This window comes from Neopsephotus bourkii, unplaced genomic scaffold (genome assembly GCF_033783945.1).
Source record: "Neopsephotus bourkii isolate Nb327-2 ecotype Australia unplaced genomic scaffold, CSIRO-AGI_Nbou_v1 NB_1638, whole genome shotgun sequence".
Classification (NCBI taxonomy): Eukaryota; Metazoa; Chordata; class Aves; order Psittaciformes; family Psittacidae; genus Neopsephotus; species Neopsephotus bourkii.
In genome coordinates, this window is record NW_026902113.1 from 12160621 (window position 1) to 12187748 (window position 27128).

Here is a 27128-nt window from a genome sequence, read left to right on the forward strand (position 1 = left end):
GGTGTTATCAGTGCTGTTCCCAGGTTGAAAGCCAAAAACACAGCACTGCACCAGATACTAAGAAGGAGGAAAAATGACTGCTACTGCTGAACCCTAGGCAAAAGTGAAGCTCTGTTTAGGAAAATGGGTGTTTGTGATTAAAGCTTTAACCACAAGCCCAAGGCCATGGATTCCTTCATACGCAGTGCAGAAAGGGCAGTGTGTGCCCCATCTAATTATGATTAATTAGTTAAATTAAACAGTATTAGCTCATGTTTTAAACCATAACATCACCTATCACTCTGTGGTTTCTAAGTTCACTTACAAACTCCTGTAAAAAACTTCTATCAGATTTTTTTAAAAGGATAAATTCTGTCCATTTGTTTTTCTTTTCACACTAGCTTGAAGGTACTTCCAAAGAACATGAATGCATTAGAGAAAATTGATTTGTAGCAGTTGGCTGTATTCCAGTTTTCATTTTACCACCCTCCACTACTGAGCAAAGTTTCTGAGCTGCGCTTTCCACAGAATGAAAGCATATGCTGTGGATTCCACATGGGTGATGGTGCAGGAGGATGAGAGCATACGTCACGATGAGCTTACCTTTGGATCAGAGATGGTTATTTTTTGCTGCCTTCCTGCACTTAGTAGGACACCTCCATATAGTGGAGGCCAAGTGAGAACTCCCTTGGCTCCAACTGAGATACTTGGGTTAAAAGTCATTGCTAGCCTGCATCTTTTTTTTTGCTTTGGGGAAATTTCCCATTTTCATACCATAGTACAATTCTTAAGAAACCATGTGGCCATTGTTATGAAGGAATTCTCTCTAAACAGACATCTTTTCCCATCTTGGCCTCTCTTTGAAGCTTGCCTTGGGCACATCTGCATGAGCATGCTGATGTACAAAGGCACTGAAACAAAAGGCGGCAGAAGGGGATTATGAAGAGTATGAAGCGATATCCAACCCTATCCCTTTCTCCCCAACATGCAGTATGCCAAATGAAGGCAGGAAACAAGTACAGAATCCATCTCAACACTACAAAATACTAGGCAGTGGTTTGGCCACTGTCTGAGACTTCTGGTGACCCGTAATTGTCTCTGTTTCCTCTACTGTCCTGCTTGCCAGCAACCCTGTGGTATTTCTTGAATCACAGCCCAGGCCACCTTTGTGGTAGACGTGAGCACACTGCTCTCTGCTCATGTTTGTTATAAAATATTTCAAATGCAGTTATACAATGGTAATGCAATTGTACTGGAAACTGAGTATCTGCATTAGCTGAACTAGTAAAGTTTTTCTTCTTTGGGCACAGCACCATGACATAGAAAAAACAGTCCCTGGAGTATGGCCATTCATGTTTGCATGCAGAAGACTACAGAGGTGAACTGTAATCTCTTTTCATGGCTTACCACTGTCTTGCACAACAGGGACCCAGCCCATGGCCCAATACCCTAAGCACCTCAAAAGTGCTGCTGTAACTATGCAACAACATCTATTAATGCTAGCAGGAAAAGTATCATCCATTTTAAGCTCTGATTTTGTACAATGTTAATTTTTTTTTTAACAGGATTGAAAAGCCGCTAAAATCATACCATTCAACCAAACCCAGTTAAAACAGTGCTCAGTTATTTCTGGGATATGCAGGCAAGAGCCTGTGTAGAATGGGACCAACAACCAAAAACTCTGGTTAAAGAGAGCCCCCCACACCTATTGGTGCGTTTTGGAGCACTGATGCTCCAAAAGTACTTGCACTTCACCTCTGAAGTTACCACAGAGCTTCTTGCAGGGTGAATGAACAGGTTTTATCTTTACAAACTGCATGACAGCCTTTTCACAGAAGCCTAAATTTCATCTGAATACTAATGCTGGCATTGTGTTGACTTTACAACACAGAGTTCTCACACTCCCACTATCACATCAACCACCATAAAAATTTCCTTTGTTACTGCTGCAGCCTCACATACCAAAACCCTCCCTTGCAGGAAATTACATGAATTTCAACACTGACAACAAGCAAGATCTGACATGTAAATATTCTGTTGCAATGAGATTTGAAATCTGGACTTCAAATGCTTTCCTCTCCAGAGGGTATTGCATCATAGGCTTTTTAACATGAAGATTTAAAATTTTGTGTCACTTTTACAAAGCCACAAAAAGAATTACTGAAGAGTGTGAAATTAGACAATTAGAGAAAAATATTTAGTATATATACCTTTGCAAAAAGCCGAAGATAAGAAAAATCTTTAAAGTATTTTGAAAGAGAAAGCAAATCCAGGAATGCCGCAACTTCCAAATTGTTCAGATAATATGAAAACTATACCGTATCAATACCAGCCCTGGAATAATGAGAATTTATCCCACACAACCACATTCAAATTCTAATTTAAGAAACAATGCTGTTTGTTGCAGATTACCTTTATTGGTGCTTTACAAATATCCAAAGCCCTTTTAGGGGAGAAATGCTGTCTACCAAGGTGGGGAAGGAACACAGATGGAATGTGCTGTGTTTTCTCAATCTCAAACTCAGAAAATTTTCCTTTAGGGTCACAGGGCAGGTTTCAGCACTTAAAGGCTGTAATATACTGCAGAACTACTGCAGAACTACTACAGCCCAGCAGGAGGGAGATATAGTTTATAGAATCATGGCCTCCTCTGTTGTGTCCACAATTGCGCACCAATTCTAGGGAGCAGGATAAAATTCAGCTGTATGATATAGGAGGTGTTATTTCCATGCTTCAGACCTTTTCTGCTATTACTCTATAAAGCCCAGAGATCAGTTCAAGTGGGCAATGAACTGTGCCTGAGCTATACCACAGGCACGAGTACTGTTCCATGATTACCTTATGCCCTCTTTTTATGCTTCAGCTATTATCTGTGTGTGTAACAAGTATGTTTCCATGTTCCATTTTGTATGAACCTCATAATTTCAATGCCATACATGTCCCAGTGCACCGCACATGCCTGCCTTGGTGGGAAGCAAACACATGTGAAAGAGCCAATTGTTAGTGCCTGTCAAAATGCTAAAAGGCTTAACTATAATCACCTATCTCTTGGTGGGTGTGGATTACTTTCCTTTACCCACACACTGAATTTCATATGCTTTTTGGAACATGGTAGTTGTGGGGTGGGTGCCTGTCTACCATTTTGGTTAAAATCAGCCAGCATTTTAAGAAATTACTAGGGTAAATGGTAACCAGCAGAAAAGGCAAAATGATTGCATGACCTGCGTATTATCCTTTGGAAACCAGGAAATTAGATAAGTAATTGGATTCTGTAATAGCTGACTTTGTGTAAGTGAGTCTGAATTAATCCAAAGGATTAATATTTGTGGAAAGAAAGAAGGAAAAACTCATGATCCAATTTATTTTTCCTCCCCAACTATCTGCTGCCAGCACAGGCTAGTGTTTCTCTTCTCTTTACTGCAGTTCGTTTTCTCTTCAGGCAGGAATATATTCTAATCTGAGCTATTGTAGGAAGTTCTGTAGATGTGAAGTTGCTGCATATTTTAACCAAAGTAACTAAACTCAGAAGAAACACAAATTTATATTTTGTCTTTTTATTTTGCTGCTTTTTCAGTTCTGTGCCCAGCCTTTCAGTTCTTTACAGCTGCATTGCTGCATCAAGTCTCCACTTCAGAGGAATATTCCCCAAAGTGCCTATTCCTTGAAACAGTGTTTTCTTTAAAAGGCAGAAGTGACTTTGTGGTCTGACACTGGAATACCTGAGGGATTTCTGCTGAACTTAACCATGTGAATGTTGACAGAATCAGCAGGAGACAAATAGAAGCTTTACTCTTCTAAACAGGGTCATGGAAATGCCACTGTATTTATAATGGAATGTATAAACCCCCAAATCCCTTTGTTCATTGTTCTTCAAGAACTTGCTTAAACTAAACTAAACAAAAAACACTTGTGCAGCAATTCCGTTAGATTATACCACCAACAAAGGAATAATCAATATGCTAGTCACAGTCTATAGCAGTCACCTTCCAAAATTCCTTGTTTTTCCACTGGACTGATTTATGTCTAGTGCAGAAGGCTTATCATTCACAGGTGTATTATTAATGTTATAAGCAATAGCAAGGTCTGCAATAATAAAGCAGTCACTGGACTTTGGTTGCCAAAATACTCCAGGCTCATCTTCATTTGGAGTGCATGTGAAGAGAATAGGTAAAACAGCCTGTCCTAGGTTCAGCAGTAGCAGTCATTTTTTCTCTTTCTTGGTAGCTGGTGCAGTGCTGTGTTTTGACTTTCGGCCTGGGAACAGAGCTGATGACAATGATGTTTTAGTCTGACCAAGGACTTTGTGAGCCTCATGCTCTGCCAGGGAGGAGGGAAAGCCGGGGGGAAGCAGAGACAGGACACCTGACCCAAACTGACCAAAGAAGTATTCCATACCACAGCACGTCATGCCCAGGATGAAATGGAGAGTTACCCGGAAGGGGCTAGTTCACTGCGGGGTTGGAGGAGGTATCGGTCGGTGCTTGGTTGGGCTGGGGGGGAGCAAGTTATCGGTTGGTGGGCGGTGAGGTGTTGTATTCTTTTCCCTTGTTATTTCCTTTATCATTATTATTACTGGTGGTAGCAGTAGTGATTTGTGTTATACCTTAGTTACTAAACTGTTGTTATCTCAACCCATGGGAGTTGCATTCTTTTCGATTCTGCTCTTCATCCCTCAGGCAGTAGGGGGAGGGAAAGAAGGGGGGGAGTGAGTGAATGAGATGCCTGACTGGTTTTAAACCACGGCACAGCCGAGCCCAATTCTATTCATTTTTAAATAATTAAAAAACAACAGTGCCAAGCAGAACCTGAAAGACTCTAGAAAAGTGCACAGTAAAGGTGGAAAGAGAGTGAGAGGGCAGGCCCAAGTCAATGCATAATTAAAATCAGATTAGGATAGATTAGGATAGATTTATACCTCATTTTGACTCACTTCTCTTTAAAAAGGTAGTGAGAAGGACTTGGGGGTGCTAGTTGATGTGAAAATGAGCATGAGCCGGCAGTGTGCGCTTGCAGCCCAGAAAGCCAACCGTATCCTGGGCTGCATCAGAAGGAGTGTGACCAGCAGGTCGAAGGAGGTGATCGTGCCCCTTTATTCTGCTCTCGTGAGACCTCACTTGGGGTACTGTGTGCAGTTCTGGTGTCCTCACCATAAAAAGGACATGGAAGTGTTGGAACAAGTCCAGAGGAGGGCCACGAGAATGATCAGGGGACTGGAGCACCTCCCGTATGAAGATAGGCTGAGAAAGTTGGGGCTGTTTAGCCTGGAGAACAGAAGGCTGCGGGGAGACCTCATAGCAGCCTTCCAGTATCTGAAGGGGCATATAGGGATGCGGGGGACGGACTCTTCATTAGGGACTGTTGTGATAGGACAAGGGGTAATGGGTTAAAACTTAAACAGAGGAAGTTTAGATTGGATATAAGGAGGAGATTCTTTCCTGTTAGGGTGGTGAGGCACTGGAATAGGTTGCCCAGGGAGGTTGTGAATGCTCCATCCCTGGCAGTGTTCAAGGCCAGGTTGGACGAGGTCTCGGGTGATATGGTTTAGAGCTAGGTGCCCCTGCCCATGGCAGGGAGGTTGGAACTTGATGATCTTAACGTCCTTTCCAACCCTAACTATTCTATGATTCTATGATTCTATAAATTACATCATATATGTGCATGCTCCATCATGCTGCATGCTTTCCTAAATCTTCTTTCTTCCAAGAAATAAAAAAGAAGATTGGAAAGAAAAGTATGCTACTCGCTTGGAAGAAGGCCATGGCACAAAGTGAGGTATGCAAGACCTTTACCATTGATTCTACACTGGTAACGTGTATAAATTTGCATTTGACATCTATGCACACAACAAAGCCTGGGGCACAGAGGGCAAAAATTCAGCTGCACACACACACAAAAAAAATAATAGTGGGAATATGAAGAAGCCAAGAGGCCTACAGTGCTGAGGACCACATTAAGGAAGGGTAACATGACAAATCTCTTCTGTCCCTTTCTGGGTTGCTTGTATAAAAATATCTCTAGCCCACTTCTGTTCCTTTGTTGTGCAGTTGAGGGTATGTCAACACAGCATTCAAAAGCATAATTCTGGATTGTGTGAATATACCCAACTTTTAAAATATCTAGCTTGTGTACTCAAAACACTGTAGCTGTGGATGAAGTCTAATGCATATTTTCCGACAGTGTTGCCAGAAAATATAAACTACTAAATTTGGTCCAGATTAGGTCCTATTATAGAACTCATTCAACTCCATTTTCTTTTCCAAAGTATGGATAAACTAGCCACAGACATTAAAAACAAGCAAGAAGAAAAAAAAAAACAACCCACCCCAAAAAAACCCACCAAAAAAACCAAACCAAACCAAAACTAAAAAAAAACCCCAACCCCCCCAAAAAGACCAAACCAAAAAGAGAAAAAAGAATACAACTCTTTGTTTGGGTTATTCTGACCATAGTACTGTGACACCATGTCTAGTGGCATCAGTATCGTAGCCAACAGCAGTAACCTTAAATGTACTTGGGACCACGCTGGCTTGGAGGCCAACTGGGACACAACAGCCAACCAAGACAGGGCAGCCATGCAAAAACCTCTCACTCCTCCATGCTGGCTGATTGCACCCAAACTGCTCACTGAGAAAGTCCCTGGCCTGTGCCTGCTCCTGATCCACAGCCAGGATTTTTGTATGAGTAAAAGCACTACCAAAATTGTGCCATCACAGTGTTGAAGTGAGCCAGAGACCAAGCTAAAGGATTGGATCTCTGCTCACTCACATTGCTTAACTCTTAGTCTGGCTACTTCTGGGTCTCTCCAAGACACCCAGGGACAGCCTGGGGGAGAACTCACACCAGGGATTGAATGCAACAGTCAGTAGAGGTATAATTGCACGAGGGTGGCTTCCAACAATCCCAGCTTCAGACCCTCAAACTCTTCCATGTATTGTCTTGCTGTGTCTCAGGGTATTCTGTGCACCTTGTTTCAGACTGTGCAAACAAGGCTGCTGGTACCTGTGACACAGGTATCACATTATTTCATAATATTTATGGTTTTGGGCCTCACAAGCGTCACTTGACAAGTCAGTGTACTAGATGAAGAGCTTGCCCTGAGTTTGGTCTGGATGTGAGCCAGTTTCCCCCAAACTGCTGTGTAGGACCCTCCTGTTAAGCAGTACAGGAACAGTTTATGAGCTATTGCAGAGATGCAGAATAAAAACCTGATTCTTCTGTTCTCATTTTTACATCCATTACATCTAGAGCTTTCCCTTCCTCACCCTAAAATGTCCCCTCTGTAACTTCCATAGCTTGGGCAATATGAACTTCAGATCCCTTAACAGACCTTCTTGTGTACTGGGCATTTCCAGGTAGGATGTGATGCCCTTTGAACTGTCTGGTACTTTGGGTTAAAGTGGCCCACAAGTCCAGGTCTGCAGGTCTAGACTGTAAACCTCTATATTTGCCCTAGAGCAAACATAGTTTGAAACTACCATTCTTCCAATTCACCCCTTGTCTCTTTCTTCCTTCAATTAGTTAAGCTTAGGCTGAAAGTATGAGAATGGGATGTCAGTAAGTGACCAGCAAACTCACTTATATTGCTCATGTCTGACCCCCAGTTGTCTGGTTGCTGTCCGTATGAAGAAACCAACAGGAAGAAGAGCCAGGAAATTCACACGTGGCTTCCGAGGAGGCCTGTTCTTTGCAGCTGAGAGGCACAAAATGTGGGCTGCTCTGCTGTGCATTATGAAGAGAGATACAGATGGTGTAAGACAGCTCAGAATAATTGAGAGGGAACCTCAGGATAGACCTTACATATCAATGTAGACATATTATGCTTCTTTTGCAGATGGTGCACACCACAGCATATAGATGCAACAGAAGCTCTTCACCCCATAAAAGCTGCATGCCTTCTACATAAAAACCTCCCACCCCACAGCTAAAGTGAAGCGATCAATAGTCTTCCCACTACATCTACTTCTTGAATTTGACAAGGTGCCTGACGGATCAAAAATTTAAATTGTTGTCTCTTTCTTAACTTACAGACACAAAGCAATTTTAGTTTTGCTGGGTACTCACAGAAGGCAGAGGATTATCTTCCTCCTTTTTGCATGACACTGGGGATATTTTGTTTTGATTAATTAATTAAAGTCTAATGCATCCACACTGCAGGTGGAACTTCCAAGTTCTCACTGTATTATACCTTTCCCCCTTTCCTAAGCTGTTTCTACTTTCTCATTGCAAACCTTCTAGCTGTAAATTATTTCTGGATTTCAGATTTATACAGAAATATGTATAAACCAAATGAAGAAAAATGAAAATATATTCATGCAGCTGTTTCTTCCTATCACCTTTAATCTTTCATGCACTTTAAAATATGTGCTTCCCACAAAGGGAGAGAGATCTATTTTTGCATTATGTGAATATAAAAGTAATTTGTTGCCATAGCAATATTTTTCCATCCAAATGCTCTGAAGACTACAGTTGCTTCAGGTTTTGGGCAAGCTGTAACTATCCCCAAAAAAACCATGTAAAAAGTGTTATGCTTCAATAACCTCTTCAGTTCCATTATAATCACATCTTTCTGCTAGGCATTATTAACAAAAAATAATTCAGTACAGATGTTTATGTCTATACAAGCTTACTCCCAGAGACCACTTTCAAAATCACTTGCTTCCATCTTAATTCAATTTGCATTAAATTTATGTAGAATGGACTGAGAAAAAAACCTCCAATTATCCAGTGGGCCAAATTCTGAAGCCCACAGGAACAGTGCACAGATCTAAAGAAAGATGTTAATCCCTGCGTGCTCTACATTCTCAAATCCTCTCCCCCTCTCATAGTGCTCTTTAGTAGGGTTCTGATGGATGTTAGCACTGTACATTTCCATAGCAACCCTCTCTGAAGAGTGGAACAATTTGTTAAAATTGTTGCTGTTCACCCTTGGTAAACAGAGGTACCACCAAGACTGATAGGAGAAGCCTCCCAGACCTTGGGCTAGGAATCTCAGAAGCACCTTTTTTTCACCTTAATTTTGATCCTGTCCTGGGAACAGTGACTTCCGTGGCTCTGGGAGGACATTTCATGCAAGTTGGAGCTATGGATTATGGCATGCAAAACACAATGCCTGCTTGAAGCTCACTATGTATTCTTATTGCAGTATTACATAATGTTTAAATACAAATCTAACAGATCCAAATGAAACATATAATCCTCAAGATCTTAATAACCTCCCCCCCCCCACTTTCCCCCCACCCCAAACCCAGAACACACAGATGTTGGCAGCTTTCCACTCTCTTCCACCTACACCTGACGAACACTTTCACAACACGGGATTTGTATAAATTGAAGTCGACTGCCCTATCCCACTGACAGTGCTCCCAGGCATGATGCCACAATAAACTCCATCAGAACCTCCACACTGGCCACCTGGTGCTCATACATTCCATGAAATTCTCCAGATGTGACTGAAGCTGAATCACTGTGCAGATTTCATTTGGAAAGAAGTCACTATATGTGTGCATGCTATTTTCTTACTGTTTCTGACTGGATAGGAGTTGTGCAAATGTAACTGCACTTGTTACCTGGCATGCATTTTCACCAACTGCTTGTTTGTCTGTTTTGCTGCACACTCCTGAGCCTGTGTAGCCTTGCTATATGCTCAAGAGCCTGTGGACCCCTAGAGGATATTTATTACATACCTCACAGGGCCCCAGACTGGTAAGACTAGAATATAAGCACTAAATAAACATGCTTGTTATAGACCAGACATGCTAACACAGTATCTTAATTCTTAAAAAGCCTATTATATGTTTCATTAATCTAGATATAAGTTGTGATTTACTGTTGTATTTAAATTATCACCATCTGTTTAAAGTGGACATGAAATGCAAAATTAATTATTTTTTTTTTTCACTCTCTCACAGCAAGAAATGCAACGTGCCTTTTATACTTTTGAATACAACTGACTCTTCTGCAGATGGCACTTCTTTTATGCAAGCACTTACACTGGTAGTGCCAGCATGTGTCCTTATATATACCAAGACAGAGAGAGGGAAAGGAGACAGGGCAAAACAGCAATATAGTTGCAAGTCCATGAAGAGAGATCAGGGAGTCTTCAATAGTTACTTGCAGTATATAAACGGACGTAACACGCTTGCCTTATTGAAGTTTCATGGTCAGCTTAATAAAACTAAACCCAAATACACAAAAACCATGAGTGTTCTCACCTTCCCTTTTGCCCCAGTCTGCAAATTTCTGTCTGCTCCCTTCTGCCAGCATTATAACAAGACTGGGAAATCAATCTAGCAAAAGCATTTTTCTGTTTTTGAGTTTTGCCAGGCTGTTTTCCAGACCTGGCTGATCATGCAGCCACATAAACCCTGGTGCAGGAGTGAAATTGCCCCTTCCAAGGGCATCATACACAGTGCAAATGGAGGTCAGTTAATCCCAAACACAACTAACTAAATTTCATATCAATGGAGTTGTCTAAGGGTAATACACAAAATAACTATCAATCAGTATGCATCAGGCAGTTTACTGACAAAGGAAACAACTTACCGTAAACAATGTTTCTGCAAGACAAGCCCATATTTAGATCAGTGTTTTACAGATAAGGAAAGAGTCTGAACCACATTAATTTTTACCCTTAAGGTCAAAGAGAAAATAAAGCAGGATAGGAGGAAAGATCTCCTGCCTCTGAACTCCTGTACTTTAACTACAAGGCTACCTTTCTTTGCATATTCACCTCTCTTTCATGTGTGACTGCATACATATATAAGTAGATACAAATTTATGTTTCAAAAAGACGTGTGTCTAACACTGAGAGAAGTTAATTTTTTGTGGTCAAAAAAAAGGCCAAATAATTTTATAAACTCTACTAAACTATAAGATCAACAGAGAAAATTAACATCAGCATGTGCACAGAAGAATATTGTTCAGCATCATACACAGACTTCATTCGCAGTGGCAAAATTATTAACTGTTTTTTACACCTTGGAATAACTCATAGAGACCCATTCTGTATTTACAGTATACTTCCAATGTGTTTTGAATATTTTTCTTGATGTGAAATTCCATAATTTTGGTTTACCAAGAATCAACCGGGGTTAATATAATTGCATCAAGGTATAGTGCTTATTACTATTATTTTACTGTTAAGTTCACCTAGGTAGGGAGCATAAACTATTTTAAACACAATGGCAGATGAGCTCTGATTTTGCGTGTATCAACATCATAGTTTCAGAAACACCAGCTAACAATAAGCTTTATTGTACCAAATGGGATACATGATTAGGCCTTTTTTCATGATTTTCCTTCTGGCTGCCTACTTTGTCTCCACAGTAAGGCAGTTGGATGACTGGCAGTGCTCCAAAAGTCATGGAGATTCATAAATGCAAATAAGTATTAAATATGCAAGCATTATATATATGCAAACAGTACGCCCTGAAATATGCATATTCTTAAAACATAACAACATAGTTTCCTGATGATACCTAATGACATCTGACAGCATATTCCAAATGGATTCCCTTCTGGAAGAAGAATTACTGGTGAATACAGATAGAGGGATACAAGAAAGTAAAATAAGTATGTTTTTATAGAAAGAAAAACATTTGAAGGGCAAATATAAAACTCCCCAGTGTCGATTATGCTACAGAAGATCTTGAACATATTGCAGTACATGGTGCAGAAGGTCTGTTGCACCAAATCACATTGCAGAGGGCTTGGGAGAGTCTGGGAAAGGAGGGACATGAACTTGGGAGCAGAGGTATGCTGATGAATCTGCAATCATGCAGACTTCATAGCCAAACTCCTTGGGAAAGAAGGATGAAGCTACTGTAAAGGTACTCAAAGGGGCAGATACACAACCCTCACAGAATTCTCCAACCTATGGCTCATTTATCATGCTTTAGGTCAGGGCTGTACCCTTCATGAGGTCAGGGATTTATTCCTCCTTTCACACAGTGTAGCATCCATTAAAGCTGTGCCGTAAACAGCTTCACCAGCTGGAAATAATGTGCCAGAGAAAGGCTGCATTTAAATGGGCAAAATACTGGGAGGGCCATTATCACAGTTGCCTAAACACCCTTTATGCCAACCTGACAACCAAAGGCAGGCATGTGGTAGATCCTGTGAAGAAAATGCAGCCTGGTGTTGGACTAGCAGAAAAAACTGCTGCTGTAGCCCAGGTCCTTGAGTAATCTGAGGAAAGGGAGCAGGCAGGGCAGAGCCAGGCCAGATAACTGCAGGCTTTGAAACTTGGAGCTGAGGCACCCCAAGGGGACTCTACCTGAGGGGCTCATGAGAGAGCAAACCGTAACTGAATGATGGACACAGACTGCCTGCTGGATCCTCAGCATGTAGCCTCGCCCAGTACGGTCAGTTTTACACCAAGGAATCAGAATAATAGAATAGTTAGGGTTGGAAGGGACCTTAAGATTACCCAGTTCCAACCACCCTGCCATAGGCAGGGACACCTCCCTCTAGACTAGGTTGCTCAAGGTCCTGTCCAAACTGGCCTTGAACACTGCCAGGGATGGGGCATCCCTGGAAGCAAATTTTGGACTCCTGTTAATGTGCCTGGATTACGCTGGGATCCCAAAGGCGGGCCATAGGCCCCGGGGTGGCTCAGGGAGTCATGGTGCTGCTGGGGGTTGTGGGACCCAGCCTGGGGAGACCCCAGTGGAGTCCAAGCCTTGTCAGCGAGCGGGAGTCACTGCCCAGCCCAGGTCTAGGAGGGACTCCCCTTCCCAGAGCACAACCAGCAGGACACTGAGCTGACACCCAGACACTTGTCCCAGCACCTCCGTGCTCTGGTGGCAGCATAGCTGCTCACCCTGCTGCTTCCCAGCACCCAGTGTTCCCTCCCTGCCTACCAGAGAATGGCTCCTCTCCATGGCTCAGCTGCCTGTCCTTCCTCCTCCATATGGGAGGGAAAAAAGGTCACCGTATCAAGGTATCCCCTGGCCCAAGCTGAAGCTGGCCTCAGCCCTCAGGCTGGCCAAACAGCGGTGTGAGGCCCTGAGGTAATTTGCTGGACCTTGGGATGACAGATCCCTCCAGCCGCTTCCAGTGCTCTCCTGCCTCAGGCAGTTCTTATAAATAGAAACACGGACATTTGCCCAGGTTCAATATACAGTGGCAAAGAGTTTCCATAGCTCTGTGTATTTCAAAAGGGGGACAAACCTCAGTACAGTCATCCAGATTGTTCTGAACAATATGAAGAAGGATGCAGGTCACCGAGGTGGGTATAAAAGAAAAGGAGCTGGGGGCATAGGGAATACTGAAGAATCTCATATAGGTCTGGTTAGATGTGGCCTCTTGTCACTGTTTAACCACAGACTTGCTGCACAAAGTTGCTCTGAATCATCACATTTCTACTTTTTTTTTTTTTTTTTTTTCCCCCCAAACAGAGATAATGTGTTTTGCCTTCCTGTGAGGTCCTTCAGCTTCCATGGAAGAAAAACCAGTATGTATGAGTCTTTTTGTTACTTGATGCATGAAACCTGCCAGGCAAAGTCTATCATTTTGGTTTGTATTTGTACAGCATGGTCCTCCTTTTTTACTAGGGTTTTCAGGCACTGTCAGGCCAGCAGAAGTACATGGAGTAAATTGTACCCATGCATGAATGCATGAGGAAAAATATTTCTTAGAAATAAAAATGAAAAGGAGTATTCTGGAAGACTGTCTCCTGGAGCAGCCTATTTGCATCAAGACCCTTCAAAACGGAAAGAAAAGGTAGAGCAAGCACAGTATCTGAATGAAAAAAATAAACTGGCTTAACAAATAGTGTCTATATGAAAGGTTCAGATCCTGGTCTTCCTTACAGCACCAAACAAGCATACTAAAGACAGGTTTACATGCCAGATTTCGGTGGAACCGGACTTTTGTTCCTAATCTGCTGGTGTTTGTAGGCAATTATACTGATCTTGCTCTTGGGAGAGCTAGTGGGAGCCAGTGTTTGTCATCACCAGGCCGCTGTGACTAACACTTAGGAGTGGTGATCTCTTAAGTATCCCAGTTCTTTTTCTAGTCAACTGCACCTTGGACAGAATCCAAAGGTGTCTCAGTCCATCTAAGTTAGCTAAGAGGAGGAGTTACCTCCTTCTGGAGCTGGCCTGGTCCTTTTAAAGGCTGACAATTGTTTGCTCTCACACTGCTGCCCTCCACTGTGCGCTTTATTAATCTCCTCGCCAGTAATTAAACTTCTATGTCAGCACCACAACTTGCTTGCAGATTTGCAAAAACAGAACTTTGTTTTGTTCAGCCTCCAAACGTCTTCAAGAAGTGGGTGTTCATCTATATACCAACCCCACTTGAAGCGTGAGGGAAAATCCTTCAGGTACATGAGCAGAGCTTATTAAATTCAGTGGAAACCATGGCTTCAATTCATCCAGAAATCTGCTGTACACAGCTGGCCAACCCAGGAACTAAAAAATAAAATAATCTGTTAAAAAATGATTTGGTAAAAAAAAAAACCTGAAGGATGTGTCATCACATATTTTGCAAATATATTAAATTTCCTATCTGACTTTAAAGGTTTCATGAGGGGAAAGTCCTACAATATTAGAATATGAAATTAAGCAAAGGATCCTGTCATTTCTCTACTGACATGCAGTCTTTTGGTTTTTGTTATGAACACTGTATAGTCCGTAATTACGGTGACCCTTTACTTCCTCAGGCTGTGCACTTCTGCCCTTACTCTGCAAGGCACCCAATTTACCATAAATTGGACATTAAGAGAATTAATTATTAACATATCCCTGGAACACAATTAAAATGCAGTTCAAGTATGCAACTTGGATAGCTGGAAAAACTGCTTTCAGTAGTGTATTTGCATCTTTCAGCAGTGCCTGAAAAAATATAAAAGAGTAAAATATATTTTCTGGACATATTTACTGATCTGGAACTTGTTTTTACTGGAGAAAAAGGAAGAAATTAGGAGTTTGAGAAAGATGGTTGCAATAATATTTTTATCAGTTAAGAACTGAACACAAAGCCCATGTCAGTCAGTCAGGGAACTCCCATTAGCTTATGATATTTTACTCAGAACATCATATGAAATATAATGATAGATGTGTAGTACTTTTGCAAAGTGTAATCAGTAGTACAACAGAGCCTACTTCTTATCACTGTTGATGCTAGAAGCCTAAAGGAATGAAATAAAGTAGCTGGAGATGCTGAGCTTGGAATCAAATGGCTCACACAACGTATCTTGACATACGAACTTAAGGTCCTTTCCAACCCTAACCGTTCTATGATTCCATGATTCTATGTTACAAACTGGGGATATGCACAGATGTATCATGCTGTTTTGGCATGCTAGCATTTACATCATTTAAGGCATTATTTAATAAGTATCAATGGATGTGCCATTGCATTCCAGTTAATGTATTTGTGCTAGGTTTTATCCAAAAGCCTCTGCAATGAGCAAAGAGGCTAAAGTTACCAGTGATTTTCCAACCACTGCTAATTCAAGAAGTGAAGGAAAAAGCTAGCAGACAACTATGGAACCTTGTCTCTCAGGTAAATAAGATAGTAAGACTTTCTTATGTCTTATTTTCAATAACAAGTGGAAATCTGATGTTTTTAATAAAACAGCATTTTGATTTCAACGAATCTCATTCATCTAGAACATGCTAGTGATTTAGTATTCTAGGGATTTTAGCATTGGCAGGGTTTTGGAAAGTCACAATGATTTACAGTACCATGCACAATAAACAGAATAACAGCAAATTCTGGGTAGTTAAATGACAGGATTTTATCTCTTTGATTTCAAAGAAGTAGTGGCCCATGAGAAAGGCAGAAAATTTTACTCCTTACTATAAATTCTAAAAGATATTTGCCAGTTATTCCCACAAATCTGTTCTTATTATCATGTGCCTAATAACTGATACCATCATTACATTATATGCCAAAAAGTTAGTGGGCCATAAAATTAGCTGATACTGTGATTGGTGATGTTAAAAGGATAAATTAAAGGTGACACATATGCTAACATTTGCCAAAACGCTTTGCTAAAATTATTTATTTAGCTGTGTAAAAGTTGATGGTTAAGAAAATATTTTTTTTTAAGTTTTGCTTTTTCAGCAGAAATCTGATATACTTATTCTCAAATATGAGATAGTATTCTTAAGGAAAACCTTGTTAAATTATTTTCTAGATGGAAATAAGTGCATGAGAAGGTGAGAAAGCCCTTTTATTCAATCTTCATCTGAACAGCTCTCACACTGCAATGAAAACTGCTGAAAATTGAAATTTGTCAGAGACATATTTCTGGAATGTAGATATGCCTTTCACTGATCTGCTGAAAAATATGATTCAAGATTATAGTGCTTTAATAACATACTTTATACACAGAGAGTAAATTATCTTAAATGGATAAAAGCAAAAATATTCAATTTTTATGACACTTCTGTGAATTTATTAAATAAGTGAATATTGATTAGATGATGTTTCAAGATTCCATTAGCTATGAAGATGCAAGCACAAAAAGGTGAATGGAATTTAATACTTATTTGAGGATTGAAAATAAGATCTGTGAAGGGGTATATAAATGAAGTCTGGGCCCCAGAAAATACTTCTTCTTGCATGATGCAGAAATATCCAGAGGTTTCTGCCATAGTGATGTATACATAGTGTGTAGTGTGGTGCATTAATTCTATGATTATCTATGAAATAGCAACATGTGACTTTTTTTCTTTGTTCTTACTTTTAGTAGATACCAAAAATGGCAAAAATCCCATGTTTCACAGTAAAATACTCAGTAATTAGGATACTTTGAGGTAAATGTTGCTTCTTTAGGCTAAACCTTCCACCTCTTTTGTCCTCCTCACCCCACTCTGGCTTTTATTGTAGAAGGCCAACTGCATGGGCTTAGAGATGGGAGTAGTGGGGATAATGCTTCACTTCAGTGACTGACTTGATGCAGTCAGCCTGGGAGCCAGGGACTGCAGGATACACCAGAAAACACATTGCCAGAGGGTTGGGTGTGTAGGAGAACCCTGCTTCATGGTGGCTGGGCTGTTTTTTTAAGGGAAAAATTGTGACATCTCTTTGCAGTGTGGGTAAAATGTTTCCAGGAGGGTAAATTACTGCACAGAGCTCTCGGTGCTACACTGTGATGACTTCTGAGTCAATGAGTTAACACTTGCAAAAATCACAGTGCCAAGACATGGCCCTAAATGCCCTTGGTGAAACTGTTGGATCAGTTCCAGGTGCTGTTTTAACATTCAGGATTTAGCTAACTTCTGGCTCAGACACCGTGCCCAAGAGGCAAGTTGGATGTGGTTATCCTGCGTTGGATTCAAAAAGAGCTAAATAGTATGGATTTAACTCGATGGATAGAGCATGCCTGTTTGTCTCAAAATCAAAGAACAGACCAGCTACATCATGTAGCCAGCAGAGGTTCAAAATCTTGGATTTCGGAGGCCTTTGCTGACTTCTGAAGTTTCCTCCTTCCTAAGGCAAACACTTGGGTAGCCCAGTATAAGCATACCTGCTCATAGCTACATTGCATAGCACGTTAGCTATGTCAGGTTTAAAAGCCTGTTTGTCCTTGTGTAGATCTAAAATGCTTTTCTTCTAGTATTACACCCTGGTTAAATAATCCCTCTTCCCCACGCCATCATATGGTTGCCTCATACTGAGTCAGTTATTCACTGTGACCTCTAAACCCTTTTTGAAGTTAATGCTTTTCACGGTATATCCCTCAGTTCTGTGCTACTGCTTGCTTCCTTGTTCCTGTCTGCTGGAGCTTGAACTTGGCTTTCTTAAAATGTATTCTTAATGGTCTGCCTTATAAATGTCTCCTATGGCTTTCTTATGCTTGTTATTATTTTTCCACCAGGTAGAATAATCTGCTGTTTTCTAGCACTAATCTGAAAGGTTTCTTTAGAAATGCTGTTTATTGTTTCTTACTGATCACTGCTTTCTGAGATCTGTCAGACAGTTTCTAAACCATGTAAAACTGTTTGTTAGTATTTTACAGTGCTTGTGGTACTCTTATTCCCGTGGCAGTAGGGTGCATCTTTTTGCCTCCCTCTCACTGCCCTTTTTTTTTGTGGCTGTTTTTCATTTTCAAACAAATTTGTGAAGAGATAAATATCCTAAAGACAAATATATTTCATAAAAGTAGAGAGTTGTAGGAAAATACTACTGGAGTTCAAATATAGCTCTCAATAATTTCTGAATCCATTGGGTAGTTTCTATACCTAAAGATGTCAGCATGTTTGTCATTCTGAAATACCCTGCAGCAAGAAATAATAATCCTGTGTTGATATATGCAGAGTAAACAGAAAATCTAAGTGTAAGACTGTTGAACAGTCAACCAGGAGACATGATTCCCTTGAAAGCTGGGTTTTGCTAGCTCTCAGAACTACTTGTTTAGTCAGATTGTCATATGATACTAAGGCAAATACCTTACAAACCTCTGCCACACTTCCATTATCAACCAAATTTGTAGTGCAAAAAAAGAGATTGTTTTGACCAGACTGATTTATCATCTTGAAATTCTATTCCTATCTCTTGCTATAGACTCAGGCTTTTACCAGCTTTTCTGTTATTGGGTTCAGGCTGACTCCATGCTAAAATTCCCTGCTAAAAGGTTACTCCATGCAGTAACCTTTTTTTGATCACTGATATAACATTAGCACTGTTTTTGTCTTCCTGAATTTCTGAGATATATTAAAAATTAACCTCATCAATTTGTTCTCTAATGTCCACACATCAGAGGCATTCAGTTTAATATACTTCTTTACCAGGGATTGGCTGGGAAGTACTTCTTTGAATTTTTATGAAATTAGATATTTATTGAGTTCTTCTGCCTTTTCTACATCATTATTTAAACATCTCCTTGATTATATGTCTTACTAATGAGACCAGTGTCAAGGCGTTTCCTGAATTATTCATGGTAGTTTGTGATGATGAAACCATGGAGCATAACAGAAGATGAATGATTTTGTGGTTAAGATACTATTTTAGCACTGAGATCTGGGTTTTAGTCTTACAGACTTTCAGTGTGATATGAGCAAATTAAAACACTATTCGTGTTGTGTGACTACCTCCTTCTGGAGCTGCTGATGAAGAATTTAAGACCTTGTCAGTTTTTCTAAGCCCATTCTCTCTGCTTCCTTCATGGTACTTGTAGTTCATGAAAATTTTCTATTTTTAGTTCTCAGGCCTCCCTCCTTCCTAAAGGCTATCATAATCCACTGTCCTCTACTATCAAAAGACAATGAAAGATAGTCTCAGACATGCCCCAAAATCTAATGCATCTTTGACTTTACTGCTTCTCCTTGCTTCTCTTCATGTTTATCAAACACATGGCATTTAGCTATTATGCTACAGGGAACAGTTTACTTTTGGAGTGTGCTCAGTTTCAGTTAGGAGCAGCGAATATAAAGTGACTTTTCATAATTAATTTTCTGTCTCTTACTTCCAGCTTCCACCCTTCTGATCTCATGTGTTCAAAATGGTAGGCTGAGAGGTGGGAAAAAACTCTCAACATATAACCCTGCCTGTTTCATAAGCAGACTTTCCCAATTTTTACCAGGATTATAGGGTTATTTTCATAGTAGGTTTTTATAGTAGGTTTTTATATAATTGATTTCAGTGAGTGATTACATCAGTCATTTCTGGGTTTTATGGCTTTGCTATAAAAGCACTGGCCAGGCTTTAAGAACACCCTGGCCAGTATAATGTGCAATGGTGGTAAGTGCCAAATTCTTCAGGCAGTAGCTGTAGCCTGTCCTCATTTTGACTGCTTCTTTGGAAGGATTCCAGAGGGCTGGTATTTCTTGCTCAACTAATATTAGGCTTAACATGCTCAGATGTAAATATTCTGGGAACAGTGAAGAACTGAAAGAGAAAATGAGACATCATTCATTGTGCATCCTCTAAGGGGAACTCATGATAGTAGAAAAGCAGGGGTAACTGGAGAAGGGTGGAGTGTGAAAGGGACATTCTGCCACTATTAATAACTGTATTACTCATTTTAAATTAGTCTTTTTTTCTCCGAATCACAGAAGTCAATTCTTGAAATACTGCCTTTATCGACAACTCTGGACACACCACTGTGCTCAATGCAAACAGATCGATCTGCGTATCTTTAAACTTCCTTTCCCTTCTCTGCTATAATTTTTCACAAGCTGTAACAAATAGAGAGTATAATAGCCATTATGGATATATTTCAAATTCCTTTATTTCCTTACTTACACGGTTCCTCCACTCTCTATTATATGTGTTTCCTTACAAAATAATGGTTTTGAAGCTACTATCAAATAAATATGATGAAGAGTATGAGGATGTTTTTCCCTAAGTTGCAAAAGATACAAATCATCTAGACTGCACATGGGATGCCTCATACAGCCCTCAGACACAGATGTTAAATGAAATGGATTTACACTCTTCTCTACATCTAAAAATCAAGATAAAAGGCAACAGACTTGAAATTCAGAAACCATACTTTAATCCTCAAGTAGTAACAGCAGCCCTCACTACCCATCTACCCATCCTGAAATAATTAAGGCTTTTTCCTTGTGAATTCTTGTAATTCATGCAGTACAGACATCTTTACAAAATATTTACAAAATAAGCCAGCAATACAATGTTATGTAACAGAACATACGAAATAACTTCCCTCCCCCACCCAGTATTTGAGCTCCCATTCCATTTAATCAGAAAAGTATTGCACACTTCTGAACAATTCTTATTATCATACTGTCAAGATATTGGAGGAAGATGCGATCTTCCCCGTGCTAGCTCTGAACCTGGCTCCCATTGAGGCCTATAGCTTTGTGTGTGAACCAGCATAAAACCTGGGAGTTCCCCCTGGATTCCTTCTGTATAAAAACATTCCAATCTACCCCTGCAGTTGTAGTGCAGAGTGCTACAGTCTGTATTGTATTTGTGACAGTAGTATCCAAATGTTCTTTCAGTTGATGTCTGCTACGTAAACGCATACTCCATTTAACCCACTAAATGTGCTCTCCACTCTGTTAGTGAAACTGCTTTATTTAACCTAAACTTCTTCTTCCAAGGCATATAAAGCAAAAGTGAGTTGTCCAGTATAATTTTTGGCACTAACAACTCATTGGTAACAACAATGTTAAGAGGAAAATGAGTTTCTATTTGTCCCAGCCTATAAATACAAGGCTTCCTCAATATCCTGGCATTACATATCTTGCCACTGCTTCCCATGTGGCTGTTAAAAGAACCTGCAGTTAAGAGCACATGCCTTGAGGAACCCAAGGTGAAGTATCTTTTGCATTTGACACTTTTGGCTCCTCTTTCCTCAGAGCACTGGCCATACTCATGACAATCAAAAAGTTCGGTTTCACTGGCTATAAATTATGTTCCTTATCCCATCCAGCCATCTGCTTGGTGTAGCCATGATAAGATCCCATTGCAAACCTCCAGCAGTTGACTGGCCAGTACCAAATTGGTTATACACTCACCTATGCTAGTCTGGTTTATCCACTTCCATCAGTGCACAGCCGTCAACTTGCGCACCGGTATAATCACCTTCATTTGGAACAGGGACAAGGTCCCTCTAGCAGTTTCAGGAAAGTCAGATGTTTCACCTGGGGGATCTGCTTTCACAGCTGATATCCAAAATGGTATGATCCCATTCTCTAACTGCTCTTATCCCTGACATGTACCACTGGATGCAATAGAACTACATAGCTATTGCATTTTTCCTGAAGCATGTTCAGTCTGCTGCAGATACGCCATCCTTCAGGCTTACCAAGACCATAATAGTCTGTTCCATACTTCATCTTGGAAACACGATATTTCAATCTAAGGTTTGGATGTGTGATACAAAGGAGGGCCAAATCACCTCTCTGCTGGAACTGTGAAGAAAAAGTCAGGTGTCCCCCAAAAAAGCACAAGTCAGTTCTTAAGGTTCATATTTTATGACAGTGGGGAATCTGAAAAATGCACCCACAAATCCTACAGCGTATAAGTGTAGAAATAGGTATTTGAGGTGGATGGTGTCTACAGTAAGGCACTGTATAAAACTGAGGACAGAGCCTGGTCTCTTCTGAGCAGGATCTGGGTACTCACACTGTGGATGAAGCCTTTGATATGTTCTGTAAATCTTCCCCTGCCTTAAGCCTGTTGAAATGGTGGGAAGAATTTTCTGATGTCATTTCTGTGATATCTCTACACAGAATCCATGGTTATCACAGTATCACAGTATCACAGTAGGTTAGAGATTGGAAGGGACCTCAAAAGATCATCTAGTCCAATCCCCCTGCCGGAGCAGGAACACCTAGATAAGGCTACACAGGAACGTGTCCAGGCGGGTCTTGAATGTCTCCAAAGAAGGAGATTCCACAACCTCCCTGGGCAGCCTGTTCCAGTGTTCCGTCACCCTCACTGAGAAGAAGTTTCTTCTCAGGTTTAAGTGGAACCTCTTGTGCTCCAATTTGTATCCATTACCCCTTGTCCTTTCATTGTTTGCCACTGAGAAGAGCCTGGCTCCATCCTCGTGACACTCCCCCTTTATATATTTATATACACTAATAAGGTCACCCCTCAATCTCCTCTTCTCCAAACTATAGAGACCCAGCTCCCTCAGTCTTTCCTCATAAGGGAGATGCTCCACTCCCTTAATCATCTTAGTTGCCCTGCGCTGGACTCTCTCCAGCAGGTCCCTGTCCTTTTTAAACTGAGGGGCCCAGAACTGGACACAATATTCCAGATGAGGTCTCACCAGGGCAGAGTAGAGGGGAAGGAGGACCTCTCTCGACCTACTAACCACCCCCCTTCTAATACACCCCAGGATGCCATTGGCCTTCTTGGCCACAAGGGCACAGTGTCGGCTCATGGTCACCCTGTCGTCCACCAGGACCCCCAGGTCCCTCTCCCCTACACTGCTCTCTAACAGGTCGTTCCCCAGCCTATACTGGAACCTGGGGTTGTTCCTGCCCAGATGCAGGACTCTACACTTTCCCTTGTTATATTTCATCAAGTTATTCCCCGCCCAGCTCTCCAGCCTGTCCAGGTCCCTCTGGATGGCAGCACAGCCTTCCGGCGTGTCGGCCACCCCTCCCAGCTTAGTGTCATCAGCAAACTTGCTGATAGTACACTCAATTCCCTCATCTAAATCGTTAATGAATATATTAAATAATACTGGTCCCAGTACCGACCCTTGAGGCACTCCACTAGATACAGGCCTCCAACTAGACTCCGCCCCATAGACTACAACTCTCTGGCTTCTCTCCTTCAGCCAGTTCACAGTCCACCTCACTACCCGATCATCCAGACCACACTTCCTCAATTTAGCCGCAAGGATGCTGTGGGAGACCGTGTCAAACGCTTTGCTGAAGTCGAGGTAGACCACATCCACCGCTCTACCATCATCCATCCACCGTGTTATTTCCTCATAAAAGGCTACAAGATTGGTCAAGCACGACTTCCCCTTGGTGAAGCCATGTTGACTGCCCCTCATAACCCTCTTATCCTTGATATGCCTTAAGATGGCACCAAGTATAAGGTGTTCCATCACTTTCCCAGGAACGGAGGTGAGGCTAACCGGTCTATAGTTACCCGGGTCCTCCTTCTTGCCCTTTTTGAAGACAGGAGTGACATTTGCTTTCCTCCAGTCCTCAGGCACCTCTCCCGTTTCCCAAGACTTGGTAAAGATGATGGAGAGCGGTTATACAAGAAGTTATTCTGAACATGTTTTTTTCTTACTGCTCAGTTAAATGAGCAAAGGATGATTGCAATACTGACAGAAAGATGAACACATGAGAACTCAGTCTGCTGGAAGTTATCCATCAGAAATTCGCCTTCTATATGATGACTAGCAAGAGTGAAATAAAAAAGCGAAGACTTTGCACTTACAAATGAGTTCTGATCTGTAAAGTTCATGAAATATTGTAAAAGTGGTAGAGAAAAGATTCTATCAGGGAAGACTCTTGGAAGAGATTCCCCTCCTTTTCATTGTTGTTGGTGATATAGCTGAGTTCTCAGACATAAGAGGTACTTCAGTGCTATCTTACTGTTTCTCCTGCTCTTTGATAAGTCACTGACTTTCAAACAAATAGCTGCGATGAGTGCCTCGGAGTATGAGATACTTAAAGTCCTAGGTGGTTAAAGAATGCTGTTTCTGAAAAATGGTGACTTATGACTGTATGCCAACCAACTCATACATTAATATCAGCAACAAATTATCAAAGCCGAATTTTAAAAAATACCTAATTGTGATACCATGCAGCATATAGGCAGATGTTTATATCTGCAACAATTATGTGAATTACAAAGCTATAACCAGCCTAGTCTCTTAGGAAGTATACCTTCTCATATGCCATGGGAAAAAAGAGTTTTGCTTTTAAGAAAAAATTAATGCATTATCTTCATTATCCTTTAGGCAGTGCTTTCTATATCATAAAATCATTACCCCTCTGCAAACAAACAGTTGATCTTAAAACATAACCTCGCTGCCAGTTTTAAGGCACTCTGAGCAATAACACAACATGGTATAATAAAGCTTTCCTGGAATTTATTTCTAAAACATTATTTGTTTTCCATATTTTTCTGTCTTGCACAAAAAAAACAACCAACTAACAAACAAAGAAAAAAAAACAAACCCAAAAACATAGAGGTAACCACAATGTCAGAGAGAGTGAAAACCTCTGATTAATTATAACTATTGTCAGTAGCAAACTATATTGAAAAACAGCCACTACTGTACTTTTTAGGCATCTTGACTCATTCTTGAAATTGTGTTCCAAAGGAGCACAACAGAGAGCAAGTCTGACTGCAGAGTGCATTAACATGCAATTGTGGAAACATAATTCAAACTCAGCATATCCTCTGAAATCAGTGTGGTTGCGCCAGAGTAGCTGAGAGCAGAATGTTCTGTATGTTTCACATTGGAAGTCCTGTTATAAATCAGACAAAGGAAGAAATATATAGCACACACAAGATGTGACACATCTAATAGGAACTAGCCACTTTCTGTGGTAAAGATCTTGAAATCTTTTGTTTTCTGTAAAGCATAGAGCCGAATTTTGAAATATTTTTGTACAAGGCATCATTGAAACTGTGTAACTCTGTGTTAAAAGCTATTTTTCTTTTATTGTAATTGGTTTGCTTTTATTATAGCAGGAGCTAGAGGCTGCAGCAAGGGCTGAACAAAAAGTTGGAATTTCCGTCCACTTTGGGACAAGAAGTCAAAATATCAACACACACTGTGGAACAAAATGTTCTGAAATACATGGATTCAGAAACAATTGAACATTTCTTCTTTTCCCAGCTGAGCACAAAAGCTGCATATTTCACAATGTTACACTGCCTGATGGGGTTTGGAGGTTGAATTGCCTATTGTGTGAGTAAGACCACGGGTTCAGGCCCTGTCTCCAGCATCGCATCACAGCTGTAGGGATGAAAGCAAGAGCAGTAAGTGTATTGTATGTACCCTTCTAGACAGAGTCTAATCCAGGAGTTAACCACAGGAGATAGAGTAGTCTAAAACAACAAACCCAACTATATAATACATCATTGTTACAGAAACCAGGTTCCTACTGAACCAAGTTAAAATATTTTGGCTCAAAGAAAAGCCACAGAACAAATTTTTTCCCATAGAAAATTTTGGAGAATGTTTTCCTTGTGAGAAAGCAATTTTGACCCAAAGCAGCCAGATGGCTGTTTTACTTTCTGACCAGTGGTGACTTGATAGTGTTAGAGGCTGTACAAACCTAACCAGACAAAACAGTGTATGTTTAGACAAATCACATATTCCTGCCTCCATATCATGAATGGACCCTTTTGCACCATTAGCAGATATCTTGCTCTCTCCCATAAAGCTCTACCTAAACTGAGCATGCTCAGGATAAGCGCCCCCAGATTTGTTTTGGCCTGCATCATCTAGCACTGTGTCTGGGCATAGTTTGGGACATTGGCCTTAAAAAGCAATATGGATGAGATCATCTTGTTTTGGGGAGAAAATACACATGTGGGGTCCATCAAAGGGCAGACCTCACCACACCTTTTGCCCTCTGAGTCCTGTCCATGATCCATTTCAGTTGCTTACACAGACATCACCAGGTGATAACACAAATGTGTACCCATGATAGCCAGAATGCACAGTGGGTGTGGGCTGATAGGAATCCTGTTTTGCTGCATCAGTTTTAGTCCAAATCTGTCCACTAGTCCTATTCAGCAATTGCCCATCTGCTTCTGCAGGGACATGAGAAAAGGAGGAACAGGCACTAAGGAGTGCCAGGGGCAAAGAGAAGACTGCAGCGTTGGCTTACTATATTTGTGAGTCTATGGCCATATGTAAATTTAGGTACTTACCAAAAGGGTCTTTGTGAACCATCACTGTTGGAGCCTAACTCTGCCTTCCATGGCAAGAAGTCTCGTGTGAGCACAGAACACACTGTGTGCAGGGCTAGAAAGTTCTTAATCTGGGGACTTTGCTAAGTGCCCATGGTGAGGGTGCAGAAGCCATTTCTTAGGTGGCTTGTGCAAGAACACACAGAAAGCCTGTGGGAGAGCAGGGAGAAAGTCCAAGAAGCCTAATGGCAGCACAAATGATTTACCTGTAAGAGTATATTTTTTTCTCTGATGGAGGTTTGCCTTATTAATGCAGTCATTTCTCTGAACTTTTTATAATAGAACCAAGTGCCTGAAAATGAACATGAAGTACTGAAGTTACAGGACAATGTGCAGGTCCTTAGGAACTGAAAGGAGAAATTCTAGCTGAAAAAAGCTTCACTAAACGTTAAACCTTCATCCTCTAGTGAAAATTAAAGGGTTGTTTAGAACTGCCTGCCTTCTGCTTTTGTTGTCAAAAGGTACATCAGATGTGGAAGTACAATTAAAATCCAGTGGGCCCAATTTTGCAGCTAATGAAAATTTGCATAAATTTAGTTCATTGGAGTAATATTGATTTTCAGCACCTGAGGAACTGCCCCTTAGTTTTAACTTCATTTCTTCATTTTTTTAAGTGTTCCTCTTATTGTGTTGTGTCAGAAAGGTGCAAGAGGCAGAAGTCAGTATGAAAGAGAAAAGACATATTTCTTCAGTACGTTACGAAGGGCCATAGGGAAAATAGAAGCTTTAATCCAGACTAACCCAAATAGATGCAGGAATACATGTTTTTGTTTTGCTGGGTGTTATTTTGGTTTGTGTCAGTAGTTATGTAGAAAGAA